The sequence below is a fragment of the Myotis myotis genome, unplaced genomic scaffold (genome assembly GCF_014108235.1).
Source record: "Myotis myotis isolate mMyoMyo1 unplaced genomic scaffold, mMyoMyo1.p scaffold_m19_p_2, whole genome shotgun sequence".
In the NCBI taxonomy this organism is placed as follows: Eukaryota; Metazoa; Chordata; class Mammalia; order Chiroptera; family Vespertilionidae; genus Myotis; species Myotis myotis.
In genome coordinates, this window is record NW_023416324.1 from 126,647,012 (window position 1) to 126,670,890 (window position 23,879).

General features: G+C 35.0%; 1 protein-coding gene across 3 annotated transcripts in view; it reads left to right on the forward strand.

The window, feature by feature from the left end:
• The window catches only part of CADM2 (cell adhesion molecule 2), a 1,212,655-nt gene that overhangs the window by 96,398 nt on the left and 1,092,378 nt on the right, over positions 1-23,879 (forward strand). The gene's annotated exons all lie outside the window — the stretch shown is intronic.

Consider the following 23,879-nt stretch of genomic DNA (forward strand, 5'->3'; position numbering starts at 1 on the left):
AATTTCTTTTATTTTTAAAGAGATAAGTCCATTATTTCGCCATGTCCCTAAGCACAAAATTAAACTACCAATTCCACAACCAATAGCACAAACCAGTGGAGTCAATTGCAATTATTGGTCTCTTTGCTGATTGTATTTTCTAAAGTGTAAAGTAGAGTATATCAGTTTCCAGTATTCAGCTATAATTTCTTTAGCATGTAAGCATCTACTAATTAATAGAAGAGTGCAAATTTGCTTTATTTCTAAAAGAATAAATTATATAAAAAGTCACATTTATAGAACTATGATTTTAGAATAGTATCTTAAAATCTTCATGTAACTATTAAAAATGACAAAATAGAACTTAGAAAAAGTATGAAATTAATATAAAATATGTTTTACAATTATATTATAGCTCTAATAATTCTCATGAACACACTAGCATTATAAAAACTTTTTAAAAGATTGCCTGAGTTAAATAATGAAAATATGGCTTTTAAAATGCAATGAACTACATGTAAAGACTATTGATGCATTAGTATCACTAATGGTTAGGATGTATGTTCTCTTTCAATGATCCAACACATCACAAATGTAGGTGAGAATTTTTCTATGACCCCTTCCCCAAATATCTTATCAATTATCCAAAATAGTGAACAATAGCTTAGTATATCCCAAAACATAAAAACAGAAGGGGCTGTATATGTATTTTTATAACATAGAGTCAATTAAGTAGAGACATTTAATAAACTACAAGTTAAGTAGCATCAAAACTATATACCATAAATTAACTTTCCTTTTACATTACATTCCCTCATGCCATAAATCCTAATTTTCTATCACCAAGTACCTTGGCTCCAGCCCTTTTATGTTATTTCTGTCTCCAGAGACACTTCATTTGCTTCTGTTGTAGATCAATGATGTCCTTACTGGCCACTCTTTCACTGTACTATTGTCCTTCATGACCTGCTGATTTTTCACACACAGAGCCCACATAAAAATATAATTATTACTAGAAGATAATAACTTTTGTACTTTTCTATTATGGGTCCCTTATGTCTTAAAGTGTAAATTTCAATACAAATCCTAATAGTGGATTCTATGAGTTTGGACATAGGTAATAAAGCCTCTCTAATAATGGAAATTATAATAAGGGGCATCTCCATGATTATTTCAATTTATCAATGATGTTCCAATAAGAGGCAATTCTCACAGAAATTTACATATCACCCTGTATTTTAAAAGAAAATAAAGCAAAATCAAGGAGCAAAAAGACACTATGTTAGAAAAAAAACTTAGAAAAGGGAATCAAATGTACTAAATACATACAGTATGCTAAGAATAATGTTAATTTATATGTTATTTAATCTTTAACATTTTTTATTTTAATTAATGAAAGAAAGAGAGAGAGAGAGAGAGAGAGAGAGAGAGAGAGAGAGAGAAAAAGAGAGAGAGAGAGAGAGAGAGACCAATTTGTTGGTCCACTTATCGATGCATTCATTGGTTGATTCTTGTATGTGCCCTGAAAGGGGATCAAATCTGCAACCTTTGCATATCAGGATGATACTCTAACCAACTGAGCTACGTAGGCAGGGCCAAAAATTGTTTTTAAATTAATATTCCTTTTTATAAACAAGAAACTTGAGGTTAAGTTTCTAAAAATTTTAAAATGTTTTATCCAGTGTTTTACTTTATAACCTATATCCAATTCTTATAAATCAAGTTATTTACAGTTACTCATAATTCAGCCATGACCTCCTTTGAATTATCAAGAAAACTAAGACATACAAATTGAATTTTTAGAAAAATGAAAATGTAGTCTATTACCCATCTTTTAATTTGTGTACATCTGCTATACCCTTATGGGACTCATATAATATGCTAACAAATATGTTATGTACTTGCAGAAAAAAATTAAAATCCAAAAATATTTTTTCAAGAAACTCTCAACTCACTGGAGGAATAGTTTAGAATCAGTATGCTGAGTGGTAAAAGGATACATGGAGAATAGGTTACTGGTTCACAAATGAAGAAATATATCATGCTATAGGAGAGGGATTTAATTTGGTTAATTTAACAGATGAATTTTGACATTTGTTTTGAAGAAGGAGTACATGTTGGTGGACAAAAGGGATGGAGGAAGGTATTCCAGATGGATGAGAACATGTTCAGATTAAAGAGATTGCATGAAATGCCCAACACTATACTTGTTTATAATAAGGAACATGTGGGCAAAGGCAGTATTTCCCAGACCTTATATTCCACGGTGAGGAGTTTGGACTATGCAGGTGCAAAATGATTATAGTGGCGGTTGAGAATGACTATTCAAGAGGCAAATATAAAATATCGTAGTATTCATCAAACTTGAGAAAAGAAAGTCCATTTGGTTGTTGCAATGATCAAGATAAGGTATCTTTAGGATTTGAATTGGAGCGATGCAATAAGGATTGAGAAGCAAAAAACAAAAGCTCTCAAGATAAAGTTAGGTGATATAATTGAGAGGTCATGGTGAACAATTACACATGGAGTGAGGTAAAAACAATTGTTGATAGAGTTTTCCAGATCCCTAATAATATAAAAGAGAGGACGATGAATTCCATTTGTTGGTAGCTGAGTTTGAGATTCTGTGAAACATATAGAGATAACTAGTAGCCCACCACGTATATCATTGAAATGTGGTCTGGATCCATGTAGAGAGGAAATTCAGAATCACAATGATAGCTCAATTTTGGGTGTAAAGAAAATAAATAGGGAGGATATTTCAAGGGAAACCTGAAGGAAAAGATAGCCAAGAATTGAATATATGGAAATACAGCATTTAAAATACATTGATGGTGGTGGTGGCGGGGTAGGGTGGGAGTAGACAGTAGAAAGAGAACTATGTGGTCTTAAAGAGAATAAAGTAAGGAAGTGGTTGTTTCAAATAGTACAGTGGTTCGTTATCCTAAGATAATAGATAAGAGTTCATTAACTTCAGCATTTAGATCACTGGAGACCCAGTGGAAGTTTCAGTGAAGCAGTAAGAAGGGCTGTGATTTTCTCTCAGTTTCATGAATCGAAAGAGACGCTGTAGAGCAGCGGTTCTCAACTTGTGGGTCACAACCCCTTTGGGGGTCGAACGACCCTTTCACAGGGCTCGCCTAAGACCATCGAAAAACACATATAATTACATATTGTTTTTGTGATTAATCACTATGCTTTAATTATGTTCAATTTGTAACAATGAAAATACATCCTGCATATCAGATATTTACATTACGATTCATAACAGTAGCAAAATTACAGTTATGAAGTAGCAACGAAAATTATTTTATGGTTGGGGGTCACCACAACATGAGGAACTGTATTAAAGGGTCGCGGCATTAGGAAGGTTTAGAACCACTGCTGTAGAGCAATGAGTACAGTACTTATTCAAGAACTTGAGTGTGAAATATAATAAAGATAATTTAACTTATATTAGTTGAATGTTTAAGGTTTTTTTAATTGATTTATTTGTTTCCTTGAAATATGAATGTACTATAGAATCTATATTTATATTGAAGATGTGGCTTTAAAAAATAAACATTGACACCTAGGTAATGTGGTGTTCAATTGTTTCTGAAAACTAATAAAACATTAGGTAGGTAATTAAATTCTCATCCAACTTTTTCAGTAATATAATATTCTGTGATTTAATAGTTTTCCCCATATCTTAAAAATGAAATTTAGAGAAAATTTTCTGTAATATAGTTTTGCTTTGCTACCTTGCCATCTTAAACTATTATCTTTCAATTAAAAAATGTTTTCTTCAATGTGAAGAAAAATGTATAACATAAGTTCCTAATGTGAGCAATTGTGTTTATACAGTGTAACATACATACAATGTTAATTGTATACATTTTCTTCAATAGCTGAGGGTTGAAGATCATATGGTATAAGAATCAGAAGGTCCAGAATCTGAATCCTGGCAGTTTTAGGAATTAGCATTTAATCTTCATCAAGTTACTTAGCATCAATGTCCACGTATGAAAATCAGGAATTACTTTCAAATGCACTTGTGAAGATTGAATATAATAATATATGTAAAATCTTTGCATAGTTTTCAGAATACAATACCTGTCTAATAAATTGTACTTCCTTTTAAAATTTTCTATCTCAGCAGAGTACTTGAATTCTAAACAACTGCTCCTTATTATTTTTTTCCAAAATAAAATATTTTTACTGTTAAAGAAGTTGATTAAGAATAAATACCACCTAATGAGCCTTAGGGAAACACTTTTTAGAATTTCTAGTGCTTGATAAAGTATGCATTTCATACTTTTAAAATTACTTCCCTAAATTTTTTTTTGTACAACTAAATACTTTATATTGCAAAACCCTCGAATAGTCATCAAGCTGTGCTACCTATCTTTTCCACATGAGCACAAACATAGAAAATATAGATTTTTAAATTTTCATGTGTACTGGCTAATCCTAGGGGATTTGAGCTTTCTATGAGTGAATCTTGGTGAAAAAATTTGTACATGTCATCATGTCAACTCTTATAATAAAAATGAGTAAAGCATTTGGGATTATAATATTGATTGAATAATATAATATAACTAGTGGTCCAGTGCATGCATTTGAATACATTGAAAGGAAATTAATTAGAAGAAATATTTTAATTTATCTATTCACCCTTTCTCTATAATAGAAGAGTCAACCAAATTCACAATGGACAATGACAGATGGAAACACACACATGCAATTGGCGCCAGCAAGAGCTTTATATGTATCGCACATGTGCACGTCAATTTAGCCTTTTATAGATATAGAATCAACTTGCTTAATTAGACCTGCTTTCTAATTTAGCTAAACATTTTCCAGCCCAGTGAAGCACCCCAACTTCTCTTTCAGGTAATTGTCAGCAACACAGAAGTAAATATTAACACAAAGCAGATTATTATTGTAGATCACGCAGGGAGAACAAAGGGTAAAATATTTAACTGCAGCAGTGTTCGACTATATTCTGTGCAGTGAGAAGACCTGAAGTCATTTTCAAGGTCCACCATTTCTTACTTCTTTTCAGTCGTGTCAAGTTTCTAAGCTTTCTAAATCTCCATTTTCCAGCTAATGAAAAGAATATAGGACTACACTGAGTCTCCTATCTACCTACTCCAGGACTTCTGTGAGGATCAAATGAGATGAGGCACTGGAAAACACTTAACAGACATTTGGTTAAACTGTGAAATGTTTCCACCTGGCTATAAAGCAAGTCATATTCCTGGGCTGAATAAACTGCAAGGAGGCGAGTTGTAGCTAGGGAGAGGAAGCTGGGCGTTGCTACATGATGTCATTACCTGGATGGACACTTAGTATATTAATATATATATTTCAAGTTTCTAATCCAATAATAATTTAATATCAAATATTCAAAATGTTGATGAATTTCTGATTTCCAGAATTTAAATGCAATGTTAGAACTGTAATTCTGTGGTTATTTTGGATACCACAGTGCTTTCTCTCTCTGTCTCTCTCTCTCTGTCTCTCTGTCTCTGTCTCTCTGTCTCTCTGTCTCTCTGTCTCTCTCTCTCTCTCTCTCACTCACACACACACACACACACATAGCAGCAGCAGCAGCAGCAGCAGGAGCAAATGGTGAAAGTTTCCTGGTTTGTTTGAAGATGAAGACTCAGGGGGGCCACATTTAATAGGAATCTCCAGCTGATCTCTTCATCTGCCATGTCACATTGCATTGGCCCTCCTCCTCGATGACTAAAAGAGTGATATCTTCATTCTCTGCATCTACCCTCTTGGGTATCAGTGTGCTCTGTAGAGGACTTCTGAGGAGGGCGTAGAGGAAACAGTGTCTTTCTGGCCACACTCAGTGTGGAGTGAAAAGCTCTGGATTACTGAACATTGCTTCTCACATTCTCTGATAGGATCCTGCTGGCCTATGGCACACTCTCATGGCAGCCAGAGTCTCCTCAATCCTGAATGTCCAGGTCGAAGGCTCAAACTGCCTTTGCACCAAGAAGTCAGGGGATCAGTGCCTTTAGGATAACTGCATCCCACATGCAGAATGCTACTTGGGCAGGTTTGACCTAGAGTAAATAGCAAATACAATCAAATAAATAAAAATATATCCAGAGAAATGAAACTCTGGAAAGTGACCAAAACTTCAAAACTTGACATGGACTAAAATGGAATGTTTTTCCAGGATTTTCTCATGACTTGTTACAATAAATCAATAATAATTGTGGAGAGATATACAGTTTTCTAAGCATAATTTTATTTCATAAAATACTAAAATCAAAGCTCTTTCCTTAGGAAAGGAGGTATATAAGTATTTTCATTTGAAGAAATGAAGAAGTGAGAGATCTAAAAATCGAATGACTCACCTAAACATTTAAAAATCCCTCTAGGTAGCAGACACACTGCTAGACTAGAGCTAATCTCAATTATTCAAACTAATTATGGGAAATTCTGCTATGGACTATACCTGCAAATAAATTCTATATTCTTGAAAGTGTAGTAATGACCTATTTAAATTATGAAAACTATGTTAAATTCTCCTTTCTTACTCTTCCCTCAAATCCTTTAAAAATGGTGACTGTAATGTATAAGTGCTGTCTAAAGAGAAAGAATGAGAAACTTTGAAATTCCCAGTTACCTATTCTAGGTACACATGACCGAGGGGGCAGGGAGAAGCCCCTCTTTCGTGTCAGTTTAGACTTGCCATGAGGGAGTGCACACAGACTGTCAGGATTCACTCAACGCCTGCCGAGAAGCCTGCCAGCCTGCTTCGTGTTATTTTTAAAGGAATGAGCAAAAAAATCCCCTGCCCTTTCCAAAGAGTATGGAGGCTAGCCAGACTTCTGGGACGCAGAGGGCTTGATGACTTTCTCATCTGTCATTTGAGCTGTTCTGACATTCAGAAACCTTGCACAAGTCTGTCTGGATGCAAATTTAAGGTCGTTAAGTGATTCTAAATATAGTTTGAAAACTTTAAGTCTGCCTCATATTATCACCCCCCAAATAATTAGTGATTGGGGACATTATGAAGGCTATTCGACTTTATAGAACAGAGATCTTCACCTTTTAATGTAGAATCCTTCTTTATTTTTTCCCTTTCCATAAATAGCGTGTAGTTATTAAATATGGAAATATTCAGATAAATGCATATAGGCACTTTGCACTTTGGTTGGAGTAGTGAAGAATGTAAAGTATCACTAGAGATATTTTCGAAATCTCATTATCGAGTTCAAAACTATTCCCCAAGTATAGCAAACTGAGATGAATATCCAAAATTCTGTTTTGGGGACTGTGTTGCTGGTGGTTTGGCAGAATCTTAGGAAGACTGCTGAGGGAAGACATAGAGGTATCGCTACCAATCATATGTTTCAGTGTCAGGACACATCTAAAATACTCAGGGATAACGCCCGGCCTCCTGTGAAGGCAGAGTGAGTGAGCGTGCCCTCCACACTTCCACACAGAACCATCAATCTCTCCTTGAGGAAAACTTGAGTCATTTTTTTCAATGTTTCTCTTCCAAAGTGTCCTTCATATTAGTTATTTATTAAAGTTCATTTAAAAAAAGAGAGAGAGAAAACAGTGGGGATGGGAAGTAGACAAATGAATTATTTTTGTGGCATAGCTGGGACACAAACTCCCCTTTGAGATGTACAGAAGAATAGGATTTTCCTAATTACCCCATTTGCTTTCCTGAGCCAAAATTTGCCTGACTAAATAGTGATGAGGATAAATATACAACTAAAGCGGAAGTGATATATGAATTCAGAAACATCTCTGATAACATGAATGAGTCTTTGGAAAGTATCCAGCTCTTCTCTTCTGTACAATAAGCACTGACATCTCAAATATACCATTGACTTAAATTGTTATCCTACCCCATAGAACCTACTCAGGGTTTTACACCAGTGCTCCATAAATATTTGCTTGGAAAATTTTTCTTGAAATCTTAGTTGACATAACTTAGAATTTCAGAACCATTCTTCTTTTAAAATATGTATTTCAATTAGTTTAGATTTGCAAAAGGTTTATGTTAAGTACATACAGCAATGTTTTATATTACAAAACTATTTAATTACATTTTGAGACATGAAAAATAAATTAGTACAGCATTATGTATTGATAAATTATCTTGTTTGTTCTAATTTCAATAAATAGCTACAGTAAGCTTCCTTGGAAAAACTCAGGAGAGCTCATTTGGCTCTGAATGAAAAAAACAGTTAACATGAAGAGACCAGTACTGTACCTAGGAAATGATAACCCATTTCTAAGACCCTGGACAAATACTAGTATTAAGGATTTCCCAGCAGGATATGTTCAAAAGTACTGATGACAGGAAAGGTATTGGCCATGCTAGCAAAAATGAATTAATTTATATCACAAAGCTAAAATTTTTAAAGCTATACCAAAAGTTTAGAGAGATATTCTAAGCTCTAAAGTAATAAACTACATCACAATACTGTCAAAAATATTAATGAGAACTTTGGGTGGATGCAAGTGTACTATCCTGTCACCAAAACGTGACAATACTATTTTTCCTTTGTTCTTTTTGGCCCTCCCCCTGAAGCATGGAAATTGTATTAAAGATGATACTGACAAACTGGATGGCACATACAAGAAGAGTTTCCAAGAATTAAAAGCAAAAAAATGCTGACAAATTAATTGTAAGACTTAGAATAAGAAGAAAACACATTTGAAAGCCTGGATTCAGAATAAGGTTATTCTAGATGTAGTGGATTCTCATTCGGTGGGGAGGAGTAAGTGGAATTGGGGGTCAGGTAACTGTAGAAGAAATGATTCAGATACTGGTTTAATCTAGATGAACTTAAATGTCCCTCCTACACTGAAGTTCCCTATGTAAAACTTTGTATAAATATGTCTTTACCATCTGGAATGACTGCCACCCTCATGTTTAATTGGGACAGCAAATCAAATTCTGAGGTCTCTTTTCAGTTAGAAATGTTTTTAGTTAATTGAATTTCTTATTTTAACAGCACAGATTCCTGTAGTCCTCATGATTGCAATGAACCTTCTGTGAGATTTCTTCTGTTAAAATAGCTAAGTAATTTCAAATGCTTATCAAATTATCACACTAATCATCACTGTAAGAATTCTATAGTTAAATGTGTTGTCATCCAGTACTGAGAGCCTCTTGTGCATAAGGTGGATATAATAGAGGTTCCTTGAAGTAAGAACAGTGTTATAAGGATGCAAGTGGAAAGGGAAACCAAGGGAAGATAAGAGAAAAGCTCATCTAAGTGGAAAATCAGGAAAGCCTCATGATGAAAGATGGGGGAGATGAGGTTGAAATAGGTGTGAGAGATGGACACTACTTGAATTGGCAGAGACAAGAACACAGTCTTGGTATAGGGAGCAGCTGGATGAAATGGAGAGGAGGAAGAATATAAGGCATAAATTAAGCTTTGACTTCAATAAACTAAGAAAAACCCTGGAAATAGGACTGGGAGCTCTCGGGAATGGCTCTGGAAAGGCTTGGCATTTTGTGCTTTCTTCCATAGGCAGCAAGGAATGATTAAGGGCCTTGCCTGGGTGAGCCACAGGGCTAACCATTAGCAAGGTTAACCTTAAGAATTATGTGTCATGGATTCAAAGGGGAAAGCCTGGATTCAGAATAACCAGTTAGGAGGTTATTAAAATTGTTTGACTAAGAAGATTAAAATTGAGGGGATGCTAATTGGAAAGGAGAAATGTGTACTTTGTTCCTAAGTCATGTTTGAAAACCCTTGAATGTTTTCATTAGAAAAGATCAGGCCAGAACAGCTCTTATAACCATTTTGGCCACCAAATATATAGACATAGACTTTGACTTAGGGAGTATATGCAAGTATTCTTGATGATAAACAACACTTGCTTGAAAACACTACATAAAACATAAAACAATCACTTCTTTTAGTGATGCTTGTTATATTTGAGTAAATAGCCCCAAGTCTAGATGGCTCTCGAGAAAGAAATATTTATTAAATATTTGAGAGGCTTCACTGGTGTGAAAAATGATGATGACTACCACAGCAAGCAATGGACGAGGCCTCATAAATAGGATGCTTAATGTACCCAATATAAAGTGCTGAAAGGGTTTTAATTTTGTCCCTAATGCATTGAAAGCATTTTAAACTTCTGAATTTGATGGGTCTTGTCACAGTCCTTCTGCCATGGCCCCATGGGACTATTACTCTGTTCATTTCTTTCAGTGCATTCTTAGTTATAATAATGAGCTAAAAGGCAAGCAGCACCATCCAAGGTTTAGATAAATGAAAAAGAGCTATGTAGTCTTAAAATGGAGAGTTCAATTGACTGTTCATAGAACTGTTTAAAAATCAGTATGACAACATGTTTTTAGGACTTAATCACAGCATATGGATCAAGGACACAAAACTATTCATGTGGCATGCTTGTTATTCTAATGCAGTCCTTGGAAACTTTCTTTTCCAAGTCATAAAAAATCTGTTTTCAGACATATCATCCAGTTAATAAAATGAAATTGCACGCATGCCTTCCTTTTCTCCCATCACCATCCACATTATTAGAAAGTGAGTGTCATCATCAAGTAGGATTTATTAAAAGCTCCCATGCACTAAGTGCTTTCGTTTTAAATTCAAGTGAGGATTCTCTTATATATTGTATGTTCATATTTTGGCAGTATGTCTATTATTGAGCTTTTATGACAGTTTTTAGAGTCTGATGTAATTCCTGAATTATTTGCTTCTTATCACTGGGTGTCCATTGTAGCAGATCATCATAACTTTTTCCACAGCAGACACCCACTTGTCTCGTGTTAGCTACACCTGCTGACTTCTATTAACTTTTTCCCCCTCCCTTCCTTCCCTCCCTCCTTTCTTTCTTCTTTATTTCTTTCTCACCCAGGGATATATACTTTCATTGATTTGAGAGAGAAAGAGAGGAAAGGAGAGGGAGAGAAAGAGAAACATCAATGTGAGAGAGAAACATTGATCAGTTCCCTCCCACACATGTCCCAACCAGGAATAGAACCCACAACCTAGGTTTGTGCCCTGTTCTGGAATCAAACCTGCAACCTTTTGGACACTCCAATGAACTGAGCCACACAGTGAGATTTCCTTTTTTTATTTTAGAAATAATTTTAATAGGAGTTCCAGTTAATGATGGTACAGGATGGTGCCATATATGACTTGTTAGTCAGAGTGAAATCTGTGGATCAAACTTTGAATAACAGTGGCATCACATGCAAGCTTGTTTAAAATGAATATCTCAGGCCCTAGCACAGAGCTACTGAATCCAAAGCTGTATATTGGTTAGATCCTCATGTGATTCATAGCCCTGTAATGTTTTAGGAGCACAACTGTATTTAGTTTGTGTGGTAAAATAGTTTGATATCAAATTATCATAGCCAACTTTTGTAACAAGAGATAAGTTAGGTGCTCTTTAGTTCTTTGTGAATATAAAATATAACCATATCAATGTGGTGAACATTAATGTTTTTATCTATGAGATTACTGAACCACTCAGTTGAAAGTTATTATACAAGTTAATTATTGCTTAAGTGATAATTCCTGAGTATATGTCGAGCACTTTCCCTTCTTAATTTCCACGAAGGCTTTCACCTCTGAAAGGTAAGTTTTTAAATGGTGTCATCTGTTATAGAAACGCAGTACTGATTTATCACAAATACAGTGGCCATTGTGGGATAGTAGAAGAGCACAGGACGGAAGGTGAGACGTAGTTTATAGTCTTGCATTAGTGATGTGCTGCTCTGAGGCAAACTGAACACTTCAGAGCTGCAGTTTCTTCACCTTCTCATTTAAGATGAGGGAACTAGAATGTATCTGATGTTTTTCAATTCTAAAAATTTCAGAATAATATTCACACAGTTTTTATTCATGTTTAATTATGTGTATTGATTGGAATCTTGATATTAACAGGGTTTCATAGATATAAAAGAGGGACTTAAGGTTAAATATATGAGCTTTGGATTCAGACACATCTAAACATAAATCTAGGTCCTGCCATTTACAGAACATTTTTTAGTAATAAGCAGTTTAGTTTTGTACTTAATATGTTCACAGAGCTATTGAGAGAATTAAATGAGATATTATATGCAATATATCCCCCTGTGCAGTGACTTACACATAGAGGTAATTTATAATTGGCTATTCTAAGTGCTTTTTTTATAACTAAAATAACAAAATGACTAATGTATTTATTCAGAGTTTTGAAGGACATTACATTTAGACTTGAATACTCATTATTCTCCTTTACATTGGTATCTATCTATATATACTAGTATATAAAAGTCTAAGCGATCTTCTGACTGTTCCACCACTCGCCTCGTAGCTATGTCATGCACTGACCACCAGGGGGCAGACGCTCAATGCACAGGCATGGAAATGGAACAGACTGATGAATCTCAGAGGGAATGGGGAAGGAGGGAAGGTGGGAAGAGATTAACCAAGGCCTGGTTACTAGATTACTAGAGGCCTGGTGCACGAATTCGTGCACTGGTGGGGTCCGTTGGCCTGGTCTGCAGAGATTGGGCCTAAACCAGCAGTACGACATCCCCCGAGGGGTCCCTGTTTGCGAGAGACTCAGGCCAGGCTGAGGGACCCCACCTGTGCATGAATCCATGCACCGGGCCTCTAGTCTACACTAATAAAAGAGAAAGATGCAAATTGACCATACCTTCATAATGCCCACCAGCCGATAGGAGTGGGTATGCAAATTAACCCCATCATCTCCCTGGAGACTGACAGCTGGGAGGAGGCAGCTTCTAGCACAGCCTGCTTGGCTGTCACTGTGGTGTGGAGCAGGCAGACCCGGCAGAGAGCAGAGAACCATGGGAAGTGGGCCTAAGCCATCAGTAGGACATCCCCTGAGGGCTCCTGGATTGGAGAGGGTGCAGATCAGGCTGAGGGACACACAACCCCCCCCCCCCCGCATGAATTACATGCACTGGGCCTCTAGTATTATATAATAGGTTATTAACCTGTAAATGTTTTCACAACCTTGAGGAGTATCCAATAAGTAATTAAATATGCCTCTACTTGCAAGATATTTTTAAATTGAGTATATTCATCTGATTGGTTCTTGATCCTAGAATAGCAATAGCACTTTATGATTCCAAGATATTTGACATTATTAGTTGACTTCTGGTGAGTGCTGAGGAAAGGGAATAAATAAAATGTATAGATCTTTGGTTTTAAATACTGACTTAATATAATCACCTGTGAAGGTTTTAAAATCACCTGTGCCACAGCCCTATTTGCATAGCTTCAGAATAGAGTGGCCAGGATTGATTCTTAGGCACCATGTTTTCAAAAGCTCGCCTGTGATTCTAGTGTGCAGCTACAGTTGAGAATCTCTGGTGCAGATAAGCTCTTGAATTCATTGTTGGCAAATGCTATAAATGAACAGAATATATTGACAGATTTCTTAAACAGATGAAATGCAAGCCCTGTCAACAACTTTTATGTGAGTACACTTATTATGCACAAACACATTCACCCGTCAAATCTGAGGAAATACTTGTTAAATCCAGACAACATATTTTCAATGAAAAAAAAAAAATCTAAACAACAGCAGAAAAAGTCATTTAAGGATAATTATACATTAGAAACTCACCACTTTCTGAAATATTTTGTTGTTATAGGATTGGTTTCTGTGGTGTTGCAGTCCCTTCATTTAAAAAATGTTTCACACAATCTTAAATCTTACACAAATTCAGGAAATGCCTATGGACAGTCATAGCAATTATTAATTAATGATTATATTGCAGTACATTCATATGGATATTTGATTTAGTTTCTATTTAAATAAATAATCAGATTTTCAAGATTTACTAGCATCCATGATTTGGATATGATTTCTTCATTGTGAGCACATCTCACAATGTTCATAGTTCTCCATGTTTGGAGTTGAGCAAGATGTAGTTGCTTGTCACAAATAAGCAAGACTCAGAAAATTTACCATCATTTGATCAAAAGTCAAATTAGACAAACAGTTTTAATAGAGTAACTTGTAACTGGAGCTTTACAATGCAAAAAATTGAATCACGTCTTGTTTCTAGAAGACTAATGATTAGCAGGTGTTTCGAATGCGGATCGTTTTACTGCAGGAGCCTTTTTCCTAGTAGTACACGTTAAAGTTACCAAGAAATTTTTGTTTTTTTGTTAATGGCATTTTTACTGGAGATCCCCCCCCCCTCCAAAGTTGGCATTAAGTATGTTTTCAAAGCCTCCTGACTCTTTAAGATTCATTAGTCTTAAATTGGTGCAGCAAACAATTCTCATAGAACCTTTGAATGAAATTATCATATTCTCTGTCTCTGTCTTTCTCTCTTTCTGTCTCTTTTTCCTGTATGTCTATGTATACACGTGTGGATAAACTTTGGTAAGAATGATTATTTGGCTGTAAATTTTATGAAGTTCAAAATTTGGTTTGTTCAAGTAAACAAACTATACATTTATTATAGATTTAGCAGGTGAGAACAAAACAAAAATAGTCACATAAAGTTAGAATCTTCTAGACCAACATGAAGTAAAAAAAAAAGCAGCAACATTAATGTATATATGTACATTTACATATATAAATATAAAATATCTGTGGATATATGCACACACATTTATGAATCTATTTATAAGTGCATATACTCACCCAATTTTGAGATATTTTTGTCCATAGTTTCTAAGATTTTTTTTGTTAAAATGATTTTAAAAGTAATATCAGTGTTTCCATCTTATTATGTATAGATTTATAATAGAATTTGATTCCATTCTTGCTTAAATTTTATGAACTTGTATTTTTACATAATTAATATATAAAAATAAAATAATTTTAAAACTGCAATTTTGTAAAGTCCTATGGATTCATCATAAAAAAGAAATTGAATATAAATGGGTTTTAAATATCAGAGAACAATTCCTGTTTTCATGGTTTTTCTCATTAAATACTGTAATCTATACTAATAAAAGTGTGATATGCTAATTAGGGTGCACATCTTCCAGACGTCCTTCCAGGCAAAGCCACAGTGGCCGCCTGAGGCTCAGGCAGGCCACATATGGCAGCTGCCACTGGTAGGGCCTGAGGCGCAGGCAGCTGCAGCAGCTGGCAGTGGCAGCAGCAGAAGCATGATGGGGGCATCACCTTCCCCTGATCAGCCAGTTGCCTCTGGCAGAGGGAGGCCAGATTCCTAATCTGTCAGTAGGACATCTCCTAAGGGCTCCCAGACTGTGAGAAGGGGCAGGCTGGGCTGAGGGACCCCCTCCAGTGCACGATTTTTTGTGCTCTGGGCCTCTAGTTCATTAATAAAGAATGATAATAGACACTAGGGAGTATACACAATAATTCAAATAAAGGCGCTATTCCTGATGACTAATAGAAGCATGTGGTTCAGATTTTATTTTATAGATAGGCTAATTATAGTCACAGAAAATAAATTGTGAACCCACAAAGGTATAGATAGTTAAAGGGAGAGCCAGTGATAAAAGTCAGTTCTCTGCCTTCATATCCCACTATGTTATTTTAATTTCATTAACTCTAGTTCAGTCATACTAATTTCCGTTGTCACACTCCCAGGGATTCTGATTCAATATTCATGATACATTTTTGTACGCTGTCGGCTTTTATTGGTGCCAAAAGTAAATATTAGTTTATTCCTATGTAAAACATCCTATATCTCTCAATCATAAAAATTAAAAACAAATCCAGCATATATAAAGAACTTATAAAACTCAACACCAGGAAGACAATAAATCTAATTTAAAAAAAATGGGCAAAGGACCTGATTAGACACTTCTCCAAAGAGGACATACAGTGACCAATAGACATATGAAAAATGCTCAATGTCACTAATCATCAGTGCAATGCAAATTGAAACCACATGAGATATCACCTCACACCTGCCAGAATGGCTACCACCGGTAAATCAACAAACACATGCTGGCGAGGATGTGGAGAAAAGGGAACCCTAGTACACTGCTGGTCGGAATGCAGACTGGTGCAGCCACTACAGAAAACAATATGGAATTTTCTCAAAAAATTAAAAGTGAAACTTTCTTTTGACCCAGCAGTCCCATTTCTGGAAATATATCCTCAGATTCACAAAACACCAATCAGAAAGAATATATGCACCCCTATGCTTATAGCAGCATTATTTACAATTGCCAAGATCTGGAAACAGCCCAAGTACCCATCAGTAGATGAGTGGATAAAGAGAACTCTGGTACATTTACACCATGGAATAATACACAGCTATTAAAAAGAAGAAACTCTTACCAATTGCCACAGCATAGATGGACCTGGAGATTCTAATGATAAATGAAGTAAGCTAGTCAGAGAAAGGCAAATACCATATGATCTCACTTACATGTGGAATCTAATGAACAAAATAAATTGACGAACAAAATAGAACTAGAGGCATGGATACATGGAACACATTGACAGCTGTCAGAGGGGATTTGGAGGGGGCAGACTGGATGAAAGAAGGTAAAAGGAGTAACAAAAGAACACACTGTATATTCATAACCCATAGACACAGACAACAATATGGTGATGGCCAGATGGGGAGCAGGTCTGTGTGGAGGTGGGCAAAGGAGTGGAAAATGGGGACATCTGTAATAATGTAAACAATAAAAATAAAGTTAAAAAATTAAGAACAAATTTATTTTGTATTTATCTTGTGGTGAATGGAAGTGTTTTGTTTGAAAAACTTTTATTTTAAGCATTATGTATTTGTGTCCAAATCAATCATTGAAAATATCTACCATTCCCATATAACTCTTTCGCTGAAATTTCAAACCAAGGATACAAATCTCAGCCTTTAGACATTACAATGTTCATTTTTATTTTGTATTGGAATCTCCTTTAATATAAGGGAAGTGATTTTAAAAGTGTAGATAAACAAAGTGTTATTTTATATATTTAATAAATGTTAAAATACCTGTTAACAACTTAAGAAAAAAGAATTTTATCCTGATAAATAATATAACTGAGAATACAATAGGCAACATAAAAATAAATATGAAAAGTAATGGAAATGACACTCTTTCCTGACAACACAAGTATGCTATTTCTGCTGTCTTTGAACTTTTTTGGAGAATCTAGCTAATGCACTATTACACAAAAGGTATAAAATATTTAAATATTTTAAAAAGAGGAATAAATGTTCATTATATACAGATGCTATGATAGCCTCAAAAATCCAAGAAAATCAATGAACAAACTATTAAAATTAATAAGAGAATCCATCAAGTGGATAGATAGAAGCTTACCATCCTCAAATCAATACTGTTACTTTGTATCAACAGTAACCAGTTAAAACATAATAGAAAAATAATCCCATCCAAAACAGCAATACTTGAGAGTAAATCTGACAAGAAATGCATAAGAATTACTGAGCCAATAATAGTTACTGAACTAACTATTCATCTGTAATGATGATAACAATGACTCACTACCAGAAATGACAGATATTTGTTCCTAAAATGTTGCTTTAAAAATGAACATTTCTAAGTTGTCATACTTTCCCATTGACTTTCATAGCAATATAAGAAGTGTAATTACCAGAAACTATGTCACTTTAGCATTGCATTTACTAGTACTATTAAAATGTGTCCTTTAATGGGAAAATATGCTACTGCCAATAGGTAGTTAGAATGCTCATTGCTAGTTGTGGGTCATGCAAGAGAGACCATTTATAAGGAGTTATCTTCAATAGTATAATCCATGTCAGAAATGCGGTATATATCTCCCATGTTCAAAGGCTGTTAAATCATGTTGTTTACCCATATCTTCAGGAAAAAATCACTAATACTGTTGTGGTAAACTACCTGATTCCCTATTTATAATGGTCTGACCCTCTAGCAACTTCAGTGCAAAATTATAGCTAATTTGCCTACAAACATCAGTGGTCATAATAATCTGGCCACTCAGTGTGTGTATATATATACACACACACATATATATATAGTAGTCAATATTTAAATATAGAAATAAAGATGGGATGTTGTTATGTAACATGTAGTAAGGAATGAGTAGTCTGTCATTTTATATAATAAAAGGTTAATATGCAAATAGACCAAACAGCGGAACAATGAACAACCAGTCACTATGAAATGCACTGACCACCAGGGGGCGCACGCAGAGCATGGTGGGTGTTGGCAACAGGTGGCAGAGTTCAAAACATGGTGGGCATCGGGCACAGCGGGATGGTGAAACAGGTGAGCGGGGGCACCAGACCAAGGCGGGGCACCAGTCACTGTCATTGGGGCAAGCCTCTGGTGGTTACTGAAAATTCTTTGCTCCTGCGCACTGCAGTCCAGTCTGGTGCTTGCATCTGCTGCCGGCTCTGGCCCCGCTTGCACCTGCTGCCAGCGCCCTATGCTGGCCATGATCACTTGGTGCCTTCAGCAGGTGCGAGTGTCAGCTGCCAGCCCCAATCTTCCCTAAGGGCTTCTTCACCTCCCCCTGTTCTTGAAGGTGATCAGGGCCAGCAGCCGCCACTCACACCCATTGACTTCACTGGCCCCACTCGCATTTGCAGCTGTTGCTGTCTTAATCGCTCTTCGCTATCAGCAGGTGTGAGTGGGACCGACACCGTCAGTGCATGGAAGTGGGGGGATGAAAGTGGGGCTGCCGGCAGACAGGGGATTGGGGGCTGTGGCAGGTGTGGCTGGGCAGGGGCGTGGAGGAATGACCGGTCGCTAGGACACACACTGACCACCAGGGGGCAGATGCTCAATGCAGGAGCTGCCCCTTGGTGGTCAGTGCGCTCCCACAGGAGGAGTGCTGCTCAACCAGAAGCCAGGCTCAAGGCTGGAGAGTGCAACGGTGGTGGCGGGAACCTCTCCCTCCTCCACCGCCTCCACAGCAGCCAGCTCTAAGGATATCTGACTGACAGCTTAGGCCTGCTCTCCCACCATCAGTCCAACATCCCCCGAGGGCTTCCGGACTGCGAGAGGGCACAGGCCGGGCTGAGGGACCCCCCCAGAGTGCATGGATTTCCTGCACTGGGCCTCTAGTTAAAGATAAAGCAGTACAGACATTTCACCAAGTTTGGTCTAATTTCTTTAGGTTATTCAGGGATATATCTGGCTGCAGTAACTTATAGTCTGTGAACAAGTCACAGTTGCAATTCCTCTAAAATATAAATGAATAGGTAGTAGAGTTTTCATTATCATCACTAGGGAGAGCTTCATTTACAACTTTATTTTCCCATCCAAATCTAAATGTTAGTAGTATCTCCTACTGCATCTTGGGCACATTGCTGAAGCTGAGAGAAAGATAAAGCATGTATATAATACAGGATACAGTATGGTTTATTCGCATGTGGTATTATCATGAAGTAGGTTTTTATTATATTTTATTGATTGTTTATTGATAATAAAGTTGATTGTTTATTGAAGGAAGCTTAGTTTCATTAGTTCCTTCCCTTCATAACCATACAGAACATTTGATAGCAACAGTGGTAAAAATCTTTGGGGAAAACTTTTTTTTCCCTAAGAACTACAACAAAAAAACAACCTTTCAAAAAAAAGATGCTAGAGAGCAGAAAATGCCAGTTTATAACTGACACACAATAGTGTGTGGCTTATACACACACACACATACACAGAGGCATGTAGACATATGCAGACTGCTTCTTCCAACACTCATCAGGTTTCCAAACTTCTAGTCATTTGCTATTCTAATCCCTAACTTCTAAAAAGTAAAATAAACCTTGCATAATTAACACAATTCACAAATACTATTTTTTGAAGACCATTGGAAACCGACACAAACCAAAATAAAGATAAATAAAAAACAATTTGACCAAATTTTCCCATAATCCTTTTCTACTGTTATTAATAGTACAGGTAATTAAGCATGTGTTTTTAAAATTATTTTTATATGTATTCTTATCCTAACAGGTTTTAAATAAATTGGAAATATTCTGTTTTAAATAAAGTAGAAATTACTAAAGAACAATCAGTAAAACAAGTATTAATTTAAAATTATTATTTGCTTTTTAAAATAAATTTTATTTTTATTTAAAGGCACTTAATTATTTAAAAAGGTGATATAGTGGAATAATTAACTTACTAATTAATATAAGGATAAAAATTAAATAATACAATATTTTAAGTTTTTAAAAATGTGTAAATATGACATTGTCTTGTTACTTTTCAGGTTTTGAGAGCTCAGAATTTTATTTTAAATGTGACAACTGTGGTAGACTACTATAACATGAAAAGTCAAAACATTCTCATTCCAAACAACAATTTTACTGTATTCATTAAGGAATTATTTTCAAATTAAATCTACAAATCATATCGGAAATATATCAGATATTACTTAACTGCAATATTAATTTTAATTTGCTGTAAATAGGATTGCTTGTTACCATGGATTATTTGTATTTAAATGGAGGATTCACTTAGAATCAAAGTATCTAAAATTTAAAAATTTCAGTTCTCTACTAAGTTCATAAACAAGAGTAAATGGAATAATTTAAAACAGTAGCTAAAAATCTTTTGACCATATTTAAATTCCAAATGCATTTACAATTATAAACTACAAGTAACTTTAACATTATACTACTAAATAATATTCAATGTTCACATATAACTTCAATGTTAATTTAAAAAAAACTTTAAAATGTTTCTTATATACCTTCTAAAGTAAAACTCATTTATTTCTGAATCATGGGGATTATATATATCAAACTGCAATAAGCTTTGGTGGAAATTAAATTCAATTTTCTTGACTAATGATTTAAATAACTTTTGAATATCGTGATTTAAATCAAATTCACTCTAATTTAGGATATATGTTTTCTTAATTTATCTCCAGTGACCCAATGCAACAAAATCTAAGTAAAGACTTTGATCTGATAATCATCAAACCCTGCAGATTTAAGAAATATAGAGCTAATGCCATGCACAAAATGTCATAATCACAGGCACATATGAGATGAAATAAGTCTTAATGACTATCAAACTTGTATATCTTAAAACATCCAAGTATTTTGGATCATATAATAAGATAAAACTGTGAAATTTGAATCATGAGTTAAAACAAATGAAGAAATATGGGACAGACTTTGTGGGCTCTCACTTTTGTTGGCTTTAAAAAGAAATTAATCAGGTGCATTTGGGACAAACAAAATTGTATTTGAAGTGGACTATTTTATTAATATTTTGAAATGGAATAACTTTTTTTAAATAGTCAATTATCTGCAAATGAGAACAGAAGTTCCACTTTGACAAGCAGGATGTCTTAAAATAAATACTGGAGGTATATTAAAATTTATTAGAAAATGCTTGGAAAAAATTTCCTGTTTCACTTGACAGCTCACTCTAATGCATTAGCTGCTTCCTCCTGGGTGACGGAATTAATTCTGCCACAAATATATTTAGTACTTTTCAGGTCTCCTCCCCAGTAGGTTTCCACACTTCATTCTTTAATTTATTGCTGCTTTTCTATGTCTCGTCGTGCTGTGTGGAGAAATGATAAGATATTGAAGAAAAACTGATAGCTTTGGATAGTTGACATAATCTGTTCAATTGTTTTTGGTACAGGTGTTTCTTTTCCCCAAGGAATTCTCAGAGTTTCTTTGCCTTTGAGAACCTTGCTCCAGGAAGCAAATTTGTAACAGTTGTTATGCATTCTGAGTTCAGAATGAGATTTAGTTGGACTGATATTGCTGCTGTCACTCATTCTTTAGAGTACTTTGTTTCATACCACTAAGAAGTATACTTTTGAGATAATTTAAAGAGGAACATTGGAAAAAGGCATGTTCTAAAAATGGACAAGTTACATGATTTCTGACTTGGGCTTTCTTTCTCTTTTTGTTTATGTTTTGCTTAAAAATGTCTAAATGATTGACTCTTCCTTTGTGGTGGTGATCTATACTTTCTTAATAGGATTTTTTGACTTAGGTATTAGAGCAGATAAATGAAACCTTATACAAGACAATTTTAAAAAAGACTTTCTGATATTTCACCTTGAACTATAATTTGTAGTTCCTACTTAGAACTACATATTTTCATAGGGTTTGAAATCATAGCCACCATTTATCTTATCTTGCCTCTTTTTGGTCTCACTTTGTTGAAGAGGAAGGGCTATTGTTCTTTGAGAATAACATCCTACCTAAGGAAACTTTAGAGAAATTACAAGTTTTATGGAGTTCTTAGGCATACAGGCAATAATGTATATTTGATTGCTCATGATCAGAATAGAACGCAATATATAGTTTTATCCCTCCTTCTCCCTTGCTGACTGACTGAATCATATATGATGACTGCTATATGTATGATGACTGTTCTCAAATTCTACCGATTTAATTAGGATTTTCTTATTAGAATTAAACAGGCAACATACGCATTCTGTCTTTACCAGCATACCTCATGTGTTTTATGTTACTAGCTGGATATGTTTTCCAAATAATACTTATGAATCAAATATCTATAGAATATGATAAAAGGGAGATTAGGAAAATTTATCTATATCCACAGACATAGAAATAATGTCACATTACACAACAGGAGTTGTAAATTTATTTCATAAGAAGTAGTTTTAAATTTTCCTTTAATTTTCAAATTAATAAACTTTTATTTATCATAGAAATAACTATTACAATGGTGGTTGTAATCTAAAGTATCATTACCTGATGTTTTTGTTTGAGTAATTTATATTTAATTTTGGAATTTAAAATTTATTTTATGTAGATCTACAGAATGGAATGAGGTTGAAAATATTTTTATTTTTCAAGTTAGACTTTTACACTTCAAAATATATTGGACTGAATTTCATTCCAATTTAAAATTACTTTAATTAGCTCTTGATAATTGAGGTTTACTATTAATTAACTGTTTCTCTTTTTTTAACCATTTCTCTTTCTGGTCTCTGGATTTCTCATTTGTAAAATAAATAGTTTGAACAGAAAATCTCAAATTCACCTTCATGCTCTAAACTTCCTTGATTATAACTGTGCTTATCAGCTGTGTCAAGCTTATAATGAACATATGTTCTCTCAAAGAATGATTTCAATGCATTTGAGGATATAACTAAGATCATTTATTTTCAGCCTTTTCAAAATCCAAATTTGCCCAGTGTTGAGTGAATAAAAACTGACCTTAAAGTTTTGCTGATACGCATCCTTCTTCCATTCATGAGCAGGTGACTTGGCCAAAAAATGTATGTCTAATTCATTCTGGCTATCTTCACCAAGGGATTATTTGCTTAGCCACCAATTGCAATTGTGTATAGCACAGAATCAGATGCAGAGCTTTACTTGGTCCAGGTTTGGTTTATATAAAAAATACAACTATTTGTTTTAACAATAACAGTATCTTCCTTAAATCTTAACAACAAGTTATTAAACACCTATTCCTGTACCATGCAATGTTCTAATGGGTGCGCAAATATGCTATGCACTCTATTAGCCAGTTTTGCTCTCTTTGAGATTTCATTTGAGTGTGTAATATGAATGGAGTGGAACTAGACTATAAAAAAGTAAGCAGGGTAAAATGCCATAATACATTAAAAAACTTATCTAAGGCCCTAACCGGTTTGGCTCAGTGGATAGAGTGTCGGCCTGTGGACTCAAGGGTCCCAGGTTCGATTCCGGTCAGGGGCATGTGCCTTGGTTGCGGGCACATCCTCAATGGGGGGTGTGCAGGAGGCAGCCGAGCGATGTTTCTCTCTCATCGATGTTTCTGGCTCTCTGTCCCTCTCCCTTCCTCTCTGTAAAAAATCAATAAAAAAAAATATATATTTTTTTTAAAAAAACTAATCTAAGGAGACAAAATAACTGACAGGCTACTTCCAATAATGTAGTCTAGGTAGCAAGCTCTGAAGAGGTGACCTTCATTATCTCTTCTTGCATGCTGTGCCATGAAGGTGTTGACACTGTCCCTGAAGCACACAGGTGTGAGAGTTGA